This window comes from Tachypleus tridentatus, chromosome 9 (assembly GCF_004210375.1).
Source record: "Tachypleus tridentatus isolate NWPU-2018 chromosome 9, ASM421037v1, whole genome shotgun sequence".
NCBI classification, from domain to species: domain Eukaryota; kingdom Metazoa; phylum Arthropoda; class Merostomata; order Xiphosura; family Limulidae; genus Tachypleus; species Tachypleus tridentatus.
This window is the reverse complement of record NC_134833.1, coordinates 50,951,999-50,974,760: the sequence shown is the minus strand read 5'-3', so window position 1 is coordinate 50,974,760 and position 22,762 is coordinate 50,951,999. Positions and strand designations below refer to the sequence as shown.

At 34.4% G+C, this 22,762-nt stretch overlaps 2 long non-coding RNA genes across 23 annotated transcripts in view; one reads left to right on the top strand and one right to left on the bottom strand.

The window, feature by feature from the left end:
* Positions 1 to 10,730, bottom strand: part of LOC143225232 (uncharacterized) — a 58,451-nt gene extending 47,721 nt beyond the window's left edge. For 2 of the 4 annotated variants that reach the window (XR_013013742.1, XR_013013744.1), the window contains exon 1: positions 10,475 to 10,727. This is a non-coding gene — a long non-coding RNA (uncharacterized LOC143225232). Of the gene's footprint in view, positions 1 to 10,474 lie in introns of all 4 variants that reach the window. The other 2 variants (XR_013013743.1, XR_013013745.1) reach the window with 2 other exon arrangements.
* Positions 1 to 22,762, top strand: part of LOC143225230 (uncharacterized) — a 147,046-nt gene that overhangs the window by 55,670 nt on the left and 68,614 nt on the right. For 10 of the 19 annotated variants that reach the window (XR_013013706.1, XR_013013701.1, XR_013013703.1 and 7 more), the window contains one exon: positions 10,800 to 10,885. This is a non-coding gene — a long non-coding RNA (uncharacterized LOC143225230). Of the gene's footprint in view, positions 1 to 1,434; positions 2,511 to 6,944; positions 7,082 to 9,200; positions 9,884 to 10,799; positions 10,886 to 17,333; positions 17,461 to 22,762 lie in introns of those variants that run through there. The other 9 variants (XR_013013739.1, XR_013013737.1, XR_013013738.1 and 6 more) reach the window with 6 other exon arrangements.

Below are 22,762 nucleotides of genomic sequence, written 5' to 3'. Positions count from 1 at the left end.
CGTTTGAATTAGAACACGCATGCACGCGTTACGTAATGTTTTGTGCTAAGAATTGTGAAAGTTCCCTGTTCAAATAGACTAACTATTATAAATTTTTGGGTTTTTGGAACTCTTTGTGTTTTTCGTGACCTAGATAAAACGCTTAAAACATTTAATGTTTACAGACGATATTACGAAATGCAACGTGAAGTGTAACGTTTTCCATTTCATTTGGTAAGTGCTTGTTGTCCTTCCGTCTGGTACGAACACGTTGTCTACTCAAGAGGATACTTGACTTATAGCGGGAATGTCTACTTCCGGAAGAAAGCATTAACTTTTATACATTAGAATTTAGAAACTTTCGATTTCAAATTTTAAAGGAGGCAAACGATTCGTCGAATTTATCTTTAAACTATGAAACGAGATATAACCTGATACGATTTTCAATTTTTTAATTATCGATTTACCACCAATGGCAGTTATCTTACAGTAATAAAATAATGTTAAGACATTTGAGCAGATGGAAATGACGGAAATGCTAACTTCTTAGACATATTTCCGTTATGTAACAAGTTACGACTAAAATTATACCTTACCAGCCGCTGGTCATAGTTAGAGTCTGAAAGACGTGTGTGTGTCTGAAAGAATGATGGTAAAGTCTCAGTGTTAGACAGTTAATGCTAATTATACGTTATGAAACGTTACTATTTCATAGGACCTGTGGTTGCCGTAGCATTCACTATAATATCATCTGAAGTACTAATATACCACTATTTAGTAGTTGTACGCCAGCATTTCAACACGTATACCATATGTAAGTGAAGAATACAGACAACAAATGCAAAAAAAAACTACCTTTCACACACCTCAGAAATAAGATTAGACATATTAATGGGTGGATTTCATGTGTGTTTAACACATAGTTGTGTGAAATTAGATCCAAAGACTCATTTAAGGTGTATGATGTATTCAAAATTAAGGCTTAGAATAGCTCGCCTACCAGCATCTGCGCACTGACGACTGAAACAGCGCGGGGTTGTAAAATGAAAGGACATCACCTGGATAAGAAACGTTCTTACGTGATGTAAAGCACTGTCTATACAAGTGTACAGGAAAGGATGCAGAACAATGTGTTAGTTTGTAGAGATTTCTAATAAAAAAGTTATTTTCCAGTATTGAACGACACTCGATAGGTATATCATAACGCCTCACAGCACTCGATAGGTATATCATAACGCCTCACAGCACTCGATAGGTATATCATACACAAACTGAGAAAGTTCTGCTCCTCAACACAGCCAATTATTTACAATATCCAGTCTCCCTGGGGACAGTGGTAAGTCTACTGATTTACAACTCTAAAATCAGGGACTCGATTCCTCTCTGTGTACACACGATGTGGCTGTGCTATAAAAACACATACAATACCTAATTTTCACTATTTCTTTTTTTCAGGTTTTAAGCAAGAAGGATCCTCTGAATCACTTGAAACCAACATATTTCATAACTCATAGATACCTAATCAACATACTTCATAACCTGTAGCTATCAAATTAACATATTTTATAACTCGTAGATACCAAATTTTATAACTTCTTCCAGATGTGAACACGTGCCAAATTTTTCATACATCTGCTCTGTTATCATGTTCGTCTGAATTCATAAATGAAACTACTGAATAACTCTCCTATGTTCACTGATATTGGTTGACCCAGGTCATGAAATGGTCTATGAAAAAGTGCAATTTCCGGTTATATCAGCTACCAGCAAACTTCCAATGATAATAACTGCAAATATTACATAGTACAGTGTACTATCTTTAGGCGAGGAAATCTGTTTGGAACGTAAGTTATAAAATTACACAAGGGTATGTTGTGTGTTTTCTTATAGCAAAGCCACATCGGGCTATTCGCTGTGTCCATCGAGGGAAATCGAACTCCTGATTTTAGAGTTGTAAATCCGAAGACTTCACCGCTGTCCTAGCAGAAGACACTCCCATATGGCAGTTGAAGTGAAGTGGTTGTGATTATTTATTTATAATTCGAATAATAAAATCAACTATATCACGTTTTTGTACAAGATTGGGTAAAAAAATGTAATTGCAATTATGAAATGATAAACAAAATTTCTCTTTCTGCTCTATGTATTTAAAATAAAATATATAGTAAGTGAAAATAATTTACAAATAAAAACTAAATCAAGGTATGAAAATGCTATTTTTCAGTCTTTATTTTAGATGCGAAGTTCTCAGTAACTTCAGAACAATCTAAAGTTTTTGATATTTAGTAGAAATAATTAGAAATCCAGAAAACTTTCTTGACTTGTATAGGGTGTTCTGAACAGTCTGGAAACATAGGTGATTTGCAGCTCTTCTTAATGTCAGATACGTGACTGATTACGGTGCTGTCAAAGTATGAGGTCCAGTTAATTCTGCTGTTAATCCAAACTTGTTTCGAATCTCGAGGACAGCACGTAGAATACATTGCACGAAATTCGTTGAAGTGATTTTGTTTTCAGACTCTTTGGACACCCTGTAACGTAGCTTGGTTAATTTTCGTTTTTAAAAGATACATACAAAAGGTACGACAGTCAAGGTATATCATTAAAGACATATATGCGTTTGGATACAGCGATTACATTTTTTTTTCACCTAAATTCAAGTACTTCATTATTTCGAAATAATTTTTGAAAACCACATCTGAATCTTGGTGGTAAGTCTGCGGCCGTATAACGATAAAAGTCTGGTGTAGTTTTGTGCTTGACCACAAACGAATGTCAAATCTGAAACACTTCGAAGAACTAGGGAACATTTTACCAGATCGTTGCTGTTCTTATACTCTTATTCCGATCTGACACTACCATATTGTATCTAAATGTAGTTTTTGTGACCGAAAAACGAATTATTTATATACTTTTCATTTTGGCGTATATAGTTTTTGTAAAACTAAGAAAAAACCAACAAAAACCCAGCGTGACTAATTTTCTTCTTCTTAAGTTAATAATAATATATAATGTAATATATTAATAATAATATCTCTAAGGGTTAAATTCAAGTCGTAATTGCAACATGGACCTTAACATTTCTTGAGGTTTTAATCCAAGAGAATCTGCTTCAGTTTATAGAGCTCTTGCCAGTTCATGTCTTCTTATTTCAGCTATGACAAGAACATTTATAAAATGCTCAGCGGACTAAATATCCATACCTTTAATGTGGTAAACCTGGTGAATGCGAGATAATTTCTTCTTAGGGCTAATAGCAGGCGTGCATTCTAAACCAAATAATAGTATTTCATTACTAGGTAATGGTGAGTTAATTTTTCTTTTACAGTTTTAAACTTAGTATTACGTCATCCTACATCCATGGTATTAAATAATGAGCAGTGATCTCTTTGACAGCAATGCTTGTCATTTTATTTAATTGCAGTATTTTATTACATTGTTTTCAATAAAACTATGTATATGTTATGTCCTTATACACCTGTAGTAACTTAGAAAGTAAAATCCGAGGAGATGTTTTACAAAGATAAGGACTTTACTTCAAATAATTCCATTTCTGTTTGTTTCAGAATGTTCATGCAAAGTTATAAAAAGCTATATCTTCTGCTTCTAATGTCCTCCAGTGGCACATTGGTGTGTCTGCGTGGTGAACAGAGCGCAGATATCCCATTGTGTAGCTTTGTGCTCGTTTCCAAAAACAAAGAAACACACTCTCTCTAATTTTGAACTGACAGAAAAAAGCTGATCAACTGCCATCCTTAAAATTAGGGGTTCGATTCCCCTCAGTGGACTCAGCAGATAGCCCGATATGGTTTTGCTATATGAAAACACACACACACAGTGCCATCCATTAGATCTTGAATTACTCTTATCTGCCCGAATAGTTGGATTCAACCATTGCTATTACAAAGCACTCTCGACATCAAAATACTGCGGATCGCGTTTTTGAAGGAAAGGGTAAAGAATCATGAATCTTGAACTCACAGTACGAGTATGCTAACTGCTAGGCCATGCCTGGACATTCCACTAATGATAAGTAAATAACTACAACACAGAATGACTAGAATTAACTCAAAACGCAAATAGATTGGCAATCCATTATCGCTTGGAGTCATTTCAACTGTCTGTACTTCTGTTACATAGCCCCAGAAGTGTCTGTAATCGTAAAACTTAAACATGGTTTTAGAAATATCTGCACTATGCTGTTCTAGAATGTTAGAGATTTGGATCTGTAGTTGTAGCCAACAGATCAGCAAGCAGTCAAAGTGGAGGTTGCATCATAGTGTTTTGTTTGCCAGACCTTACAAGTAGCTGAGCAAAAATTATGAATTATTTACTACAGAGTTTAGTATTGCAAACTTTGTAAAGTGGAGTTTAAAATATTTCTGTTGTATGATTCATATTATGATTATTACAACAGCACCCAATGTTTCTGCTTCTGTGATGCACGAGTACTGATGTATGGCTGACATGTGCCCAATGCTGATCCTGGAAATACAGCAACTGACGGAAAGTAGAAAACGCGCAACTTACATAAATATATGAATTATCAATGATACATGGTAGGCGTAGGCGTGCAAATTCAAGTGCTCTTCGGGTACTATAAATACAAAGTATGTGAACGTGTATATTTTACTTGCAAATAATTTAAATGTTTGGTTCATAGACTAATTGAGAGATTTTGTTTGTTTGTTTGGAATTTAGCGTAAAGCTACTCAAGGACTATCTGCGCTAGCCGTTCCTAATTTAGCAATGTATGACGAGAGGGAAGGCAGCTAGTGATCACCATACACCGCTAATTATTGGGCTACTCTTTTACCAATGAATAGTGGGATTAACCGTCACATTATAATGTCTCTGCGGCTGAAAGGGCGAGCATGTTTGGTACAACGGGGATTCGAACCCGCGAACCTCAGATTACGCGTCAAACGCCTTAACCCACCTGGCCATGCCGGGCCATTTGAGAGATAACTGGCAACCATTTAATATTGTGATGCAAAGAATTATTATAAATAAATACTGAAATAGCACATATTTTTTGTTTGTTGTTAAACTCAAAGCTAAATAATGAACTATTTGTGCTGTGCTCACCATAAGTTTCGAAACCATGTTTTTAGCGTCATAAGCCTTCAGACTTATAGCTAAGCCACTGAGGGGTGTATAATGGTTAAGAAGAGAAGTGAAAGAAAGCTCATTGTATACTCTTGTATAAGCACATGCTTTTATGTAATTATTAAATTGTATACGCAACCTTTACCATGCTTCACCGTTTATCAATTCCACGAAATCGATATTTTTTAACTATGTTATTATAAACATAAATATTTGAAATTAAACCGGTCGTGTATTTAAAGCAGGCATTGCCAGGTGTGTAAGACGTGGATTCGAATCTCGTCACCGTGTGTGAAGAGTTATAAGTGTGACAGCCATTCCAACATTTCATTTGCAAATAATAGCCCAAGAAGTGGCGGTGGGTGGTGTTAACTAGCCGCCTTCTCTCTCATATATCGTTTCTACATTGGACATATCCAATGTAGATAACTCTCGAGTATATTTGTGAGAAATTCAACAAAACGTAAAACAAATCAAGTATTTGAGATACAGGTTTCCCCATTAATGCACTTGAATCTACTGTTGTTGTTTATGATAGCCACTGAGATAGGATTTTCTGTTGAAAACAATAAATGTACGACGAAATAAAGTAGTTCGACGAAAGGCTTAATGATAAAGGGTTCCTTGATTTTTGCATGCCTAACTTTCGTTTTTGTTAACTATATGTGAATGTGTATATAAATATATGTTTATATATGCAAAAACGGCTCGTTTGGGTTGAGAAAATATTTTACATAGAAGGTCGAAACGTTGTTCGCTCTTCTATGTAAAATATTTTCTCAACCCAAACGAGCCGTTTTTGCTTATATATTTCTCTACAAGTGGGTTTCTCGACATCACTAAATATATGTTTGTTGTACTGAAGTCACATTAGGATTTAACGTAGTGGCGTTTCCAGCTGTACAGTTTTTCTGTTTAGAAGTTTCACGGAATGCTATATAGGGGCTGTCAGCGCATAGCCGTCTCTAATTTTAAAATGACAAACTACAGAAGTAAGCTAGTCAACAGTACCCACCGCTAACTCTTGGGTTACTCTTGTCTGACAAAACAGTGATTAGGTCGTCACTCTGTTATCACACCCACAACCTCAAAGTGTAGAGCGCGTGTTTGTGGCGATGGAGAACAAACTATGAACTCTCTGACTCACAATCTATGAACTCTCTGATTCACAATCTATGACCATCACCACTAGACTACACCTGGCCTTCAATTCTACTGAAATCTGTTACAATAATAAACCCACCCAGTGGATCGTTCCTTCTAAACTCAGTTTTTGTTTTAATTTTAATACAAATAAAAATCAGTTGCTTTAAATCTGACCCTGTCTTGCATTGTTTATTCGTCATAACATTCAACTGTATGAAATTGACAAACTTTGTTAAAATGAGAAATTGTGTTGTTTGCCCAGTTCTAGATGTTACTACAAAATTATAGTTGGCTGTTACACAGTTCACGTCTGTAATGTAATATTTCACTGGCAGAAGATACAAGTAACTCATGCTTTTTATTTAAGGAAGGAATATGTTTATATATACGAGCTTTTTTCAAATTTTGAAATGTCTTTTTTATATACAACAAAGTCCAGTATTGGCGAATGTTTTTTCCTCACCAAAATTTGAACTTCAGTGAAGGAAGGACGACTTTATAGACCTAACCTATTCTTAGATTCACTACCTCCCCTACTACAGAATAGTTTCGCAAAATTCGCAGCTCAACAGTGGTGTTTGAAAGAGTAAAAAAAAACAACAGAAAAAAACAGACCGTATATGCGATGAGAACTATACATCAAAACCAAACCGTAATATTCATATAAAGTCCGATAATTTGGTGCTTTAGTTTAATGTATTTTATAACAGGGATTCCAGCCGACGTTCTGTCTGCAAGCGACTTCTGTTAAGTGGGAACGTGTGTCGATAAGATGACTAAGTTACTGGATGTTCTATACGTTATTATCTCATGCGACATATCCTTTTTCTCTACAAATCAGTGAACTGTAAGAATAACGAACTCGTTTTCATATTTTAGCCATTTAGTATAAAAATAATGAGATTTGAAGAAAGGTTAAGAAACGTTGCATAGAGCTAGATGTAAGAACATTTTCCTTATTACCAGTAGATGTATTTAGGCTTAACCACGAAGTGTCCGGTTCCGTTTCAACCAAGGAACACTCTGATATTAATCCAAATTCCTGACAACACATTATATGTTTCGATACACGCACTGCTCCGCTCACATCATTGGCAGAATTCTGGGAATTACTCCTCTTGAGGGTCTTCCTAGAAAATTGTGGTCCTGCGCAGTAGGAAGAAAGAGCTTTATCGGTGTTCTGTCGTGAAACTTTAGGGACGGGAAAGTCAGGTGCAGTGATCTGGTTTGGTTTGAATTTTGCGCAAAACTACACGATGGCTATCTGGTCTAGCCTTTCCTAATTTAGCAGCAAAAACTAGAGAGAAGACAGCTAGTCTTTACCACCCACCGCCAACTCTTGTACTACTCTTTTACCAAGAAATAGTGGGATTCATCGTAACGTAATAACACACCTCATGGCTAAATGGGCGAGCATGTTTGGTGGGTCGGGGAAACCGTGAACACTAGATTGCAGGGCCAATTGCAGTGAAGAATTTTTTTTTTCCTAGGAAAAAAGTCACTGTCTTTTTAATTCAGTCGAATACTAACAGACATTTTATGTGGAATATATTGGTAGATGCTGTTTAATCCGCGAACTCAAAAAGTGAATTATATAGCCGGCGTAGTCAAATTTACATCTCTGACATATAAATGTATAGATGACATAAGAGCTCTGCGTTTTAGGAACCTTGTAATTACTTAAACGAAATACTGTGTTATAAAAATTCTTTCTTGAATTTGAAGATAAACCTTCAGTCAAAACTGTTTTAGTCTTTTTCTTTAATTTTAAAGCATATTTTCCTGTAAATGTCAAAATGATGTCAGCTATATGTTTGGTTATTTTGTTACAAGTTACAGTTTCTACTGTAGTGTAGAATATTTGTGAAACAGGCAGGACGTCTCGACCACGGGTGAGTTCATTTTCGAGTGCACAAGTTTCCACGGTAAATAAGGTACACATGAGCTAAGTGACCACATGGTCATCCCGAACTTAGAGCACTGTTAACCGGATAGCGGAATAGCCATCATAATGGTTGCACATCTGAAAATGCAGGAAGTGTTTAAAAACATATCGTGACTTAAATTTGCACCAACCGGAACACAGCCCGGCACACTGACCATTAAGACAAACATGGCCCATTGGAGTCAACAGCTTCAAGCAATTATTACGTGCAGATGTAAATCTGAAGTTTTATAAAGCTAAAAATTAGCTTTCGATACCTGCGATGGGAAGACCATTGCTTAACAATAAAACATATTTAAAGATAGAGTATTTTGTTTTCAACACAACACTTTCACTTTACAAGATGAAGAACATTGACCAGTTAGATCAAAAACTGTTTCCATCTTTAGTTTAGATAGAAAAACTAATGCCAGACTTCATGCTTCTAGACACAGTGTTTCTATCAACAGCAGTTTTTGCACATAAACTTCAATCACCCGATATACGTTCTGTATTTTCGCTATTAAATGGTAATGTACTTTTTGTACACCACGTACTGTGTCATAGAAGTGTGTATAAGGAGTACATGCTCTTAAATTTACTGAATTATGGTTAGGCGTATCTTTACTAATTATAGTTTTTCATTCTTATTGTTATTTGTAAAAACTCGTATAGTTTTGTGTTTTTAACATATTATTGTTTTTCCTTGTAGCTCTGCTTTCTACATTTTTCTATACGTACAATTAATTATTTAGCACATTCGTGTGAAAATTTGAGTATTAATTTGTGGATGGTCCAAATTTTTCATTTTTTTTTATCTTAACTAATTTTATTTTTACTTTTCTTACTACCGCTGAATTGATTTCAAACTATCGAACATATTTGTGGTTTCAATACCATATCACTTTTCTTTTCAGTTGTACTTTTAGAAATTTCATGTACGTAAACCTTTATTGTAAGTTGTTGAAAGTTTGGAATTAATTTGATTTCTCTATTTACACGTCTGTGTTAACATCTGACAGGTTTTCTATTATTTAGACCGCAGGATCACGTGAACAGTTAAAGGATGACAAGTTGGGTCACTTACTGTAACTTCTATTACTATACATTACAGGTTATAAACAAGAATTTTAGGTTTTAGTTAATACTTAATTTCATCTACTTAATGTGTTGATACAGTTTTTTATATGCAAAGCTACGAGTTGCAGTACAGATTTACTATTTTTAAAGCCCAATAGCTACATAAGTTTTGCCATTTCCGTTCGTGCATCCGGGCTGTGAAATTTCAGAGCAACTAAGCTGTCCAGTGGAAGAAGACTTCGCTTGATCTTTGCTACCGACAGCAACACACTCCTACATTAGATAGCTATACACATGTAGAACCGATCCTCTCGTGTGACGCCTCTCTGAAGGTCGGCTGCGCTGCAATGCGCCGGTGTTGTGAGCATGTGCTGCCCTCTAGTGTTTAGTGTATAACTATCGATGCCAATATCCCAGGCCTTCCAGCTGTACACGTTATTGCGCACTCTGTCAAGTTGAAGTTTAAATGTCACTGCACCTTAATGTTAGCTGCGTTGTAAAAGTGTTAGTGTTTATTTCTATGTGTGTTTGAAAATAACTAGTTATCTTTTTTACACAATTTAAGACAGAATAACTTGCTAGTAGGATCAGTACCACTTGCATTATGTGCACAGTCTGAAGCATGGGAGAGAATTTTAATGTCAAGTAAGTTGGCAACTGTAGTGTAAACAAAGGTGTAGTTTCTTTGAAATATGAAATAGTCATGCAGAAAAATGTCTTCGAACAAGATTAGATTTTTCTAATTTGATTTTAGTGTTATGCAACACCCCACATAGTTTTATACTGTCAAGTTTATTATGTATGCTTATAGCATTATTAGTAACTTTAAAATATATTTAAATTTAGTATTTCCTGCAGTATAAAACGGATACTTGTGGGTTTAGCCAACGAAATTATTCTCCACTGATGTGAACAAAGCAACCATACTTATGTATAATTTCATTAATAATTCCAAGATGGCGTACTCTATAGAGCGCGTTCCATGTAATAACAGAACGAAATCAGAGAAGTATTATTAACGGGTAACTGTGAACAGGTCTGTAGGTAGGAATCGTTCTAGATTCCAAAGATACACCTATACGAAAGCCTATTGATTATTATACGTGTAAATGAAACAGTGGTTTAAAATAATTATGTGACAACCGAATATTTAACACTTGTAAAATATCCGTGGTCGTATTCATACACACAAATATTTTGTAAAGTTTTCTTCTCATAATTAGCTTATTCACATACCTTTAATATCGCCTTACCATTCTGTTTTAGGTTGGTTCTTGTCTGTGAGTGTATGTAGATGGCTGAAGATAAAGTCTATTGTGAAAACACTTGCTACGTAACGCTCACTTATTTTTCTTTTGAACTCGACTGTAATGATAACATAGGATCAGCTCAACCTAAGACGCACTGAATGCATTGTGGTATTTATTGTGTAACTTTCGTATTAAATACTTTTGTAAATGTCAGTTCAATTAGTGACAGAACTACAGGCGCTGTGTCGTAATCGTTTGTTATTATGTATTCTATTTGATGTATCGCAATAAAACTTTTTTCTTTTCTTCAGACTTGACTCACAGTTTCGTATAACGTTTCTGATTCTGTCATGGATTCATCGCTGTCAACCAGGAAACTCGCAGTGGAAATAACAAGGTTATTTTTCTAGTTATTAACAGTTTAGTTTTTCTTATTTATTGGTGATTTTTTTTTAAATTCCATTTCACACTTTATGTATGGTATTCACACCTAGTTGTGTTGTGTATAAAGCGAACATTCAGTTTTTAAATGTAAATATTAAAGGTGTTAATTTTTATATGCACACGTGTCACCAGTTCAGTAAAGAATGTCTAACTGATGTCGATGTGTGAAACAAATAATAAAAATAAAGAGTACGAATTAGCCTCGTTAGTTTGACAATTTGTAAGTTATTTTAATGTTAGTGTCACAGCATTATCTTGGGAATATTAAATGTTTATTTTATCAGATGATATGGAAGGATACTTAAAAGGTGAAAATAATATGTTTTTCTTGTTGTCAACTATATAACTGAAGCTTTGGAAAATCAAATACTAAGAGAAACCAGCAAAGCGTGACACGAACAGTTACTTGATTGGCCTTCACAAGCAAAGCGTGACAAAAACATGTATTTGATTGGCTTTCATAAGCGAAGGACGACTATAGCGCGTTTTTTTTTTATTGGCTTTCGTGATGAGAATAAAGATGCATTTGAATTCTCTAATAAAACCTCTCCAAAAGCACATAATACAACGTTGTATGAAATTAATTTATATAAATTCCTAAATAAATGAGTATCTTTGTACTTGAGTATGACGTATGGACACGTGATTATTTGCATTTGCGTTATCTTTAGCGTTATTGCATTTGTGGTTGTTTTGAATTAAGCTCAAAGCTACACAATTGACTATCTGTATTCTGCCCACCATAGGTATCGAAACCCGGTTTCTAGCTTTATAAGTTCGCAGACATACCACACTACCACTGTGTGTGTTTGTGGAGGGGGGTATTGCATTATTTAACAATGTTTCATGTCAGGACTGTAAATATATATGTAATACCCAACAACACTGATAAACTGAACTTTTCTAATACATGGGGTCTTGTGTAAGGCAAGATTACTTGATGTCAGGTCTTTCCTCACTTTAAATAGATATGTAATTTCCAACAAAAAATATGGATAACTGATTTTACATTATCCATGGGGTCTCGTCTAAATTAATACTTTTGTTACTTTAAATACATATGTAATACCCAACAAAATTCGGATAGCCTGAACTTTTGATTTTCCGTTGTGTTTCAGGTCATGACTAAGCGCTTTCTTCACAGCAACAGCCATAAATCAGCAAATTAACTCAACAGAAAAAGCGCGCGAAAATTGATTTAGGGTTTTACGAAACATTGAGGACCCTAGTTTACTATTTGTTTAGGTGATATTTTATAAATCGTTATTAATAACAGGATGCCAGTTTTTCTGGATATCACGTTAAAATTACCCGAAGTTTCAAATGACTTTAGGAAATTCCGGCAAAGAACAGATCATTTAGTTCGGTTAACTGAAGCCGTAGTCGATTGTTTTAATCAAAATAAATGCATTATAACTCTCTCAATTGCAACTACTAATTTGTAACTGGTATGAAATCAAATTGTTGAATACTATAAACAATAATGGAATCAAGATTAATGTTCTGCAAACAAACTAATTTTGATTTCAAAACCAACTAAAAACCTAGAAATCCTTATATCTCAACGGAGCTCTTCTAAATGACTTTTCATCAGCTGAATACTTAGGAATTACTTATCACTCTATATTAACCTGGAATAAACACATTACATAAAAAAAGAATAAAGTGTGGCAACGACGTATTTGTGTTAAAAGATTAACAAGTAAAAGCACAGCAGTTACACCTCAGAACGTAATTAAAATATATGCTAAATATATTATATCACTTATACAATACGCATGTTTCGCGTGGACAAACGTTGGAACAACAAACAGTTCAAAATTCATTAATAACTACAACCTTTAGAGTAACAAGACATATAAATTCTACATTCATGCACAAACATGCAAACATTAAATCCATAGAAGACAATCGTAGATTCGTGATGACGAGAAAAATGTATCTTAGAACTGCTGGTATGGGTATTAACACTTTTACTAAGATACAGTCTTATAAATTGTTCGTTCCGTTAATCAAATACAATTGTACATAAAAATGATTTACTGACTGAAATAAATCGTTGTGCATAATACATAATGATGATAGAGTTAAGTATCTTGTCCCACTCAGTTTCTGTTTTAAGATCAACACCTGCACTAGACATTAAAATTATCACTTAGATTTAGATATCACCTATGTATTTCAAATAGTATTTACGTCAAACAAGCGTTGGTAGTTCTATCATGTGAAACAAGTGACGTTTTACTACTGAACTGTTTGCTAATATCTAAAACCAACGGAACCGAAGTTTATGTGATCAGATACAAATAAGACCAAGACAGCACTAAATGTTACTGGTATATTATTGAAGGACATCACCTTGAAAAGAAAAATCCGTGTTTACCTTGTGTATTAGATCTAATAAACCTGATTTCACGAGTAATAATATATGCAGCAATTGATAGATTGTTAATAATAGTTATGGCGGGATAATTTATTTGTTTGGCTTCTTTGTTTTTTGTTGTTGTTGTTTGAATTTCGCGCTAAGCTACACAAGGATTATCTGCGCTAGTCGTCTAGTGTAAGACTAGAGGGAAGGCAGTAAGTCCTCGCCAGCCACCGCCAACTCTTGAGCTACTCTTTTACCAAAGAATAGCGGGATTGACCGTAAAATTATAACGCCCCCACGACTGAAAGGGCGAGCATGTTTGTTTGAAATTCAGCACAAAGCTACAATATGTGCTATCTCTGTTCTATCTACCACTGGTATCGAAACTCGGTTTTTAGCTGTGTGAGCTCACAGACATATCGCTGTGCCATTGGGGAGCTGGCGGGAGGAAGAGGTAAGCTCAGATCCCGATTCCCCCAGGTCGCGCAGATCTAGAACAGATGTATACCTTACTCTTGATGGGTATTTTAACATAAAAACAAAGCATATCACTTGTTTAAGTAAGATGAAATGTAGCGATTCCGGGTAAACATGCTTAGAGATTTCTGAGATAGCACACGAAAGACAGAGAGAAAGATCGCGGTTTCTAATAAGCGCTATTTTTGTCTCATTCTTGTTAGACTTTTGTTTCTGTTCCTTTTGATATAAATAAAGAATTTGTTGTTGTTTCCACTTTTATGCTCGCAAGTATTTTTTATATGTGTTTTTGCCATATTTTTTCCAAGATTGTTATAATGTTCGCAAAGTTATTGTGCGGGTAGATGGAAAACACTAACATAAAATACTGAAGGTTGATAAGTGTCTTGTTTTAAATGGGTTATTTTAGCTTAAACTTATGTAAAATCGATTCAGTTTTTTAAATTCAAGACATGAGATTCTAAGTTATGATATATATAAACAACAGTTTATATTTACGTGCTATGTTATTAAAGTAATAGCGTTTAAGAGTGAATCTGTGAATGTATATAATTTTCCCATTCTCCCTTCTGCATATATTCAGTGATACCGCTAAACACGCTCCGTACTTACACCTCGTTGCTATAACTGTTTTTCTTCGGTAAAAGCCGGACAGTAACTCGTTTTGATGGTAGTGAGTTGTAGCTGTCTGACGGCCTAACTTGTAGTCAGTGGCTCAAAACTACTGGCTACACCTCAGTCTTTGAGGATCTGACACTCTCGTGGAGGAGGTGCCGTTTACTTTGAAAGTTCAACTTCTATATATTGGTATATGTGTATATTATTAATGTAAAGTAGTTTGTAGGAACCACATTATACACACGAGTTATGTTTTGTGTACACCACACTGATGGCTCACCTTACCAAATAGCCACTAGTATTACAGTTCTATAGCTATCATGTTCAGGTCAGTTTGTGACTCACAACATTCTCGTAACCAGGCAGCGATTGGTATAAAATTAATTCACTGAATGAAATAGTAAAATAATATAATTTGTGTTTGAAAACAAAGTCACAGCTGTGTATATTTGTTATAGTATTTATGTCATGTACTGGATACATTTCCGATGCTGTGTTGTGTGGCATAAATGTTTTTTTTTTTTATAAATATTCTTCGTAATTCTGGGTGATGATTTTCTTGTTACTTAAAAATTAGAAAGCGCAGATTTGACTGAGCATTATTACTAGAAGAATCTTGAGAAGATAATTGGAGAGATGACAAGGTTGGTTCCAGACCCCACATGGTATTAGAAGTAGTAACATGAGAATCATTCGATTTACTTTGTTTTAAAAATATATGAAATACACGATAACAGATAATAACAAAGTGAACAAATATGGCTGGTTTCTGCCTGCTGATTGCTTTTGCGTGGTTGGAAATTTTTAGGGGTGGCATTACGCTGCTACCTTGACTGCTCTTGAGAAAAGTATTGTAGCAAGACTCCACAATTGCATGAAGGAGAGCTTGTGCTTTAGTCGCTGCTAACCTTCTCTAACTTGTAAATTAATTAATATAACTTGAATTCCATGTTTGATAACTTGTAGTTGTTACAGTGTTTTGTAATTGACTGAGTAATACGAACATAAATTTAATTTCACACAAAGTCTACCATTTTTAGCGGTTTTCTGGTTCTAGATGAAATATAACCCAGGAAGATGCTGGGTTTACTAAACTCATTTACTTTCCTTTTCTTTTCAATTGTTTGGTAAAATGAGGATAAAGGCAATATGGAGTACAGGATGAACAACTCTCTCCAGGCTCATGTAATGTTGTGAATAACGGATATAAAAACAACAATGAAACGGGCTTTATGGTTGAAATGTAAAAAACAAAATATCCGTATGAAAACATATTCATGCATTTTTAGTATTTCTACCAAGAAGAGCTATTAGTAGTTCTCTCAAAACATGGTAGACACTTACTGTGACACACCAAGTTATTATTTTTCAATTCTATCTGTTTAAAAGTTCTTGATTTCGTTATTAAGGAACTAACCGTCATTTTTCAAGACCTACAAATTGGTTCACGGAAAGTTCGCACGTGCATAGTCATGGGAACCTGTACAAGATTGAGGATAATCTAGAATGTAATATCATAAAAAATTAAACCGTAAACAACACTAAGTTGTTTCTTAATTCATTGTTTATACTGGTAAAAACAATTAATTAATTATTAGTTTTTACACCGAACCGCTTTGTTGATGTGGGTGCATTATAAAAATAACAATCATATCCTACTGTTCGATTAAATTTGCCCCGTACCCCCAAATATGCTCGCCCTTACAGCAGTGGGGACGTTATAAAGTTAAGATTAATTCCAATATTCATAGATAAAAGAGTAGCCCAAGAGCTGCCAGTGGGTGATGATGGTTAGTTGCCCTATTCTCTAGTCTTTTACTGCTAAATTAAGAACGGGTTAGCGCATATAGCTCTTGTTTAACTTTGCGCGAAAATCAAAACAAACCAGCACAAACTAAATTAGTCCACGAGTTAGTAGCAGGCAGTGTTGATTAATTACCTTCCCTCTAGTCTGTCACTTCAAAGTTAGCGACAGCTACCACAGATAACACTCTAGTAACATTTTTTCGAAATTCAACAAACAAACGAACAATCATATGTAATTTGATCATATTCTCTGAATATTTCAGAGTTTGGTCTTCTACTGAACAACATTAATTGACTCATTGATTTATCATATAGTCCTGAGAGACAGTAATACCTCTTCTGGTAGTCCCTTCTCTTCCTACAATTTTACCAAATTTTTTCAATCCACTTATTGATATTTTCCATCCATGCTTTTTTAACCATTTTTGTCTATTTTTGCCACCCATCATTCACTCAGTTGTGATCAGTGCCAAACTTGCACCACATCTCATTCAGTTGTTGTCTTTTACTTCATCTTCACCTTGCCTAAAAACCATTAACTTCTCAGATTCGCATCTTATCTCTCTTGTCCGTTGGTTGCTTTTCTTTCTCTCCAGTTTATTCGAAGCACATGTTTCCACCATGACATCTGAAATACTTCCACCCTCCTCTGGTCTTTCTTTTCTCATCTTTTACACCCACAACAAACTAAACTATACACTAATGTTCTCACCTTTATCTCCCTGGTAGTGTCTTTTATTTGCCAGAATTTTGCGAATTTATCTTTCACGTGGTTTTCTGTTGTATACTTCTTACTTATCTTTTTCATGGAGACAGCATTCATCCCAAGTATCGCATTACGATACTTGAAATACTCAACACATTCAAGTGCATCTTCCTGTCGAGTTTTGTCTTCTTGGCTCTTTCATCTTCCTAACTCGTGTCTGTTTGCCGTTTTTTTTTAATCTTTATCCTAATCTTTAGCCTATTATTTCAGTAATAACCTGTATCCTATACAACACGGTCTTTACTATACTGCCTTCTTGTATTTCAATATACATTCTATATGCAGTTTTTATTATACAACGTTATTTTATTGTAGTGAAAATTTTTATCTTCTGCAGTTTTTAATACACCATTTCTTTTTTTTCAGTGACAAATTTCATCCAATACACGACTTTCTACTAAACTACTTCCTTTGGATGAGTTCATGTTTTGTATGACAAAAGTTGTTCTGTATGAATATTTGTATTTAAAAAATAAAATCGTAAATGTGTGTATATGTATGTATACCATAAAAAAGCACTATTGTAAATTATCATAAACATGATAATTGTTTTTTAAGATCTAACGTAGATAAATTAATATTTAGAGATATACACTGAATGTTCTCTGCGTTAAATATTTTGTTTCGTGTGCAGACTTTCCGAAAACTCGCAAATAAAAGAAAATTATTTTAACACTGAGAACAGTCTTTGTATAATACTAAATACAAACATTGAGTTCTTTTGAAACAATACTTATTGTTCCCCAAACACATTTGTATGAATTCTAAAGCAAATTGATTGTTCTAGCGACATAAACAAACGTTCTGTATTTCCTAACAAAACAGTGAACCCAAGTATTAAATTCGTATTTATTTTCAAGGGAAGAGTGAATAATTAAAATAGATATAAATGAATACCTTCGTATTTGTTAACAATACGGTTATGTTTTTTATTATATTTTATTTTTCGTCTAGTAATGATGTTTTCTTTGCTGCGGAATTTTATTTGAGAAGAATAAAAAAAGATTGTACTTAGACATGTATTCAGAAACATGAGTTGCAGATTTTAAACGTTTCACGAACGATTAGAAAGTTGTCTATTTGTGTCAGCAATCAAAAAGGTTTTTCGATCCATACATTCAATTGGATACGCATTTCCTGGAGCGTCATTATTGAGGGATAACCTTTATACAATGACCGATATTGACGTATTGAACTTTTGAACACCTTTTGTGACAGTTACTGGCCGGACTGTGCATCCGGGAGTTCACACCCGTTACCGTTCCCTCAGAAAAAAAAAGATAAAAAAGTGAGTAATATAAACAGAAATTTTATTGTGTACAATCGATAAAAACTTGTACGAATTAAATAAAAAACAACGCATGGTTCTTTCTAATCTTGGATACATATTTGTTCAGTTTTGTCAGCCCACAGTTATTATGTTACTTTTAATTTGAAATTGTGTTGTAGTCGTTCAAACACTAGGCTTTCCGTCCGTGGAATTCAAGTCGTATTTGTGTTAACACAAAACTTTTACAGAGGGATTATAACATAAACAAACTTATTTAAAACTATTGTGCTGTAAAAATTACTTCCCTGAAAGAAACACTAAGAACTGTAAATTATCTTCCTGAAGGTTTGGACATGGTACAGTGTGTTTCGAAACAATATTGTATTGGATACTAAAATCGCCTTTTGCATAAACCACAATTAGCAATTTAAGTAAAATGCGAATGATTATGTAAAATATCTCGAAGATAAATAAACATTTTATGTAACAGTTGATACTTGCAGTAACTTTTGTAACAGTTTATGGGCGGACTGTGCTTCTTAGGTTCCGTGACTATGGGTGTGTTATTAGAGTTTAGGTCAAAACCAATTATTTGATTAGAATAAACCACGACTTGGCGCAGATAACTCTCTAGAAACGTTTGACGAAATGCAACAGATAACAACAGTTTTTGTTTAGAACACCATGTACGTTCTGATCTTCCTTAATAATGTTTATGATCCTCATTGTAGTTCTGGTGAAATTTTTTCCCCTGGGGCAAGTAATTTTTAAAGTATAATTATTTTAAAGATCAGTTATTATTTATGACCATCTATCTCGACAACAGAACAAATATTATGTTTTCTCTTCTAATTAAACTGATGATAAGCTATATAATAAAAGCATCATTTTGTTTATTCGATTAAAAATGTCTTCTCTTGGGTGTGAATTTCACTCGTAAGTTTACTGCGTCCATTTTATTCATTTACAACTTACTGAATGAAATGTATTTAAGAAGTAGGGTGTGTTAGCTTTGGTATTGCATATGGTGTTGTATATTCAACTTCTCTAGGCCCGGCATGGCCAGGTTGTTAAGGCACTCGATTTGTAATCCGTGGGTCGCGGAACTGAAACCCCGTCACACCAAACATGCTCACCCTTTCAGCCGTGGGGGCGTTATAATGTTACAGTTAATCTCGCTATTCGTTTGGTAAAAGAGTAGCCCAAGAGTTGGCGGTGGGTGGTTAATGACTAGCTGCCTTCCTCCTAGTCTTACACTGCTAAATTAGAGACGGCTAACGCAGATAGCCCTTGTGTAGCCTTGCGCGAAATTCAAAACACACCAAACCGATGAACTTCTCTCGATCCTAAGCATACGCCACAATCGGAACACGACAGTAACATTGAAAAACTGCCTTAAAATTTCATAATAGCATAAGCTTTTCATATTATTAATTATTAATATTATTATGAAGTAAGCCGACTAAACATTATCTTCATTTTTTATAGTGTTGTGTTACATTGCTGGGTATTCATATATGCACTGTTTAATATATGTAGGTCACGTACAAGTATGCAGAAGGGAATTCTTTGATTACGATGTAGTTTAGCTTTAACTGTGTTAAGGAATTACATCTTATAGAACTGCACATTCTTCTGTGCTTTTTAATATTGTGTAAAAGGAACGTTATATGATAAAACTAAATGCCGACTGTTTTCGTTTTTTAACCGCACCAATATAAAAATATAATACATTTTTACCGTCCATGATTTCGTAAAACTATATAATGTTGTTTTGTGTGGGTGCAGATGATTGCTTAACACACTTAGTATGGGGTAGTTCACAAAATCAATCTTTTAACGTGTTATTACTCATAATGATAAGAGGAAGTAGCATCATTAACAGTTTTGATATTAACAGGTGAAAATTTATTTTAAACTAAATGATGTAATACAAAAAACTAAAACTTGATTTCTGACGTTGTCACTTTGATCGAATATATTATTTTATGTTAAGTTGCATAGATGGTTGCTTGGGAGCAACTCTTTTCATTGTAGTCTTAAATTTTAGGCACACGAATACGTATTTGGTTGATTTCAAACAATGTATTGGCAGCTACGAAGGGTTTTTATTAAATAATGTTAATAAGCAAGAGGAATTGTTAACTAAAATAAATAAATTTTGCAAAATCAAGCTTGACCAATGAAGAGGCCGAAAAGTACCACACGAGGCGGTAAAACGTTGGTAAATTCCTATGTGAGCCAATCAAAATTAAGATCATTCATAAAATTAATTTGTGGAGTATTCATAGAATAATTATTGATAATAAATCAGTTATATTAACAACTTCTACTATATACTAAAGCCTGTGCATCTTGGTAACACTACATTCGGATTTACAAATCAGGGATTCGATTCCCTTCGTTAGATACAGCAGATAGCCCGATGTGGCTTTGCCATAAGAAAACACGAGCACTTATGTTCCAACATTGGCTTTATTGTCATGTTGCTTGGCAACAAAAGTATAACCTAATGTTGTTTGTTTATGTACTGAAAGTACAAAATGACAAACAAAAAAAGTGGAAAAATATTCGTTGATTTATTAATTTGGAGTCTCCGTTGATTAAAGAGGTTTTTTTATTTAAAATTTCCATGATATAACAGAAAATGTACACCATTAAATGTCAAAGTTAAAATGTTCTTTCTGCAAAGTTAGATTTTTTCCGTCACTATATACGAACTGTTATTTTTTTTAGTAATATGTAAAATTTATTAAAGTCTTAAAAAATAAAAGTCAAGTTAACTGCATTTGTTTATCAAAATTATAGGTATGTGAAAATGGCATTTCAGATCTATCACTTGCTTTCTTAGGGTTGCGTAGGGATATATATGGACAGAATGGAGATTAGAAATAGCCCAGGAAAATAATTGTTCATACAGGTACCGAGTGAAATCAGGGGAGAGAGATTTCTGAAAAAATTATCAGGTTGCCGCGTAAAACTACCGCATAGTTTAAAATAGGCAGTAGTTCTAGTCACACAATTAACAAATAATATGAAAATATATTGCGTATAACTTTTCATTTATAACTCGACGTTACAGCACTTACTACCTATCTTAACGTAAACCTATAAGAAAATAAAATTACACAAACTGAAACTAATTCCTGACCTGGCATGGCCAGGCATGTTAAGGCGTTCGACTCATAATCCGAGGGTCGCGGGTTTGAATCCCGGTCGCACCAAACATGCTCGCCCATTCAGCCGTGGGGCATTAAGATTTTACAGTCAGTCCTACTCTTCATTGGTAAAAGAGTAGCCCAAGAGTTGGTGGTGGGGGGTGATGACCAGCTGCACTGCTAAATTATGAACGGCTAGAGTAGATGCTCTCGTGTAGCTTTGCACTAAAACAGACGCCTTCTTGAGCCATAATGGCGTTGTAAAGTGACGTTCAATCCCAGTATGCGTTCTAAGGATGTTAGGAGTAGCTTAAAAGCTAGAAGTTGGCGGTGGGGGACGTTGACTAGCTGGTCTTCTTTTAATCTGTTACTTCACAATTAGCGAGAGTTAGAGAAAATACCCTCGGATTGCTTTACGCAAAATTCAACAAACAAACAATTTTGTTCGTCACAAACTTCTGCCCAAGAATCTTTTTCTCCAGAACAATAACTCATCCGTTAATTTGGTCGATCGTAGACGAAACATTGTGTGAAACGATATTTATACATGCAGTATAATACTTTAAAAGTTACCGTTTAAGGACGAAAGCTAGCGAACTATTGAAAATCAGTAGCCTCGAAAAATATTGTATAAATCAAGTTAACACCGATTTTTTTGGACCTATTGGTTTCAAAGAGATCGCTGGCGTTTAAACCACAACTTTTAGAAATGTTGGTTTTGCATATCATTATAAAGTTCTAATTTGTTATTTGCTATTTTTTCTCTAGAAAACAACATTTTGATGTTTATTTGCTGGAACATACATAAACACAAAAAGTAAAAGGTCAATGTCATCATTGCACTGGTTTGAAAAGATAACAGAGCACTGAGATACTATATATTATATATAATACTTACTTATGAAATGTTTGCACTTTTCCCAGATCAATAGCAAAATATAAGTGTGATATCTCTTTGTGAATGAAGTTTCTAGTCTTATGCTGTCCTTGAAACTACTTCCTCTATCATCAAACATGCCAAGTCTAATGTTCGTGATTACCATCCTTTGCTCGGTAACACATTTGTAGCATTCCACGACTACGTTTAAGTAGAACAAAGTAACAAAAATCCACTGAACTTGACTCGAGTAACTTCGTAATTGTATGATCGACTAGAATTGCTGTATGCTAAACATCCCAGAGCGAGGTATAATAGTTTGCACTTGATGATCTGTCTCAGTCTTCTGGACAGCATAACTGCATATTCGATGGATGTATTTTGACCAAACTTATACAACAGGTACCACAGAAAAGTTCTAGGCCTGATCAATTTTGAAGGTCTTGGGTCAAAAGTCAAGGTAAAAATGTCACAGGTACATATGAATATT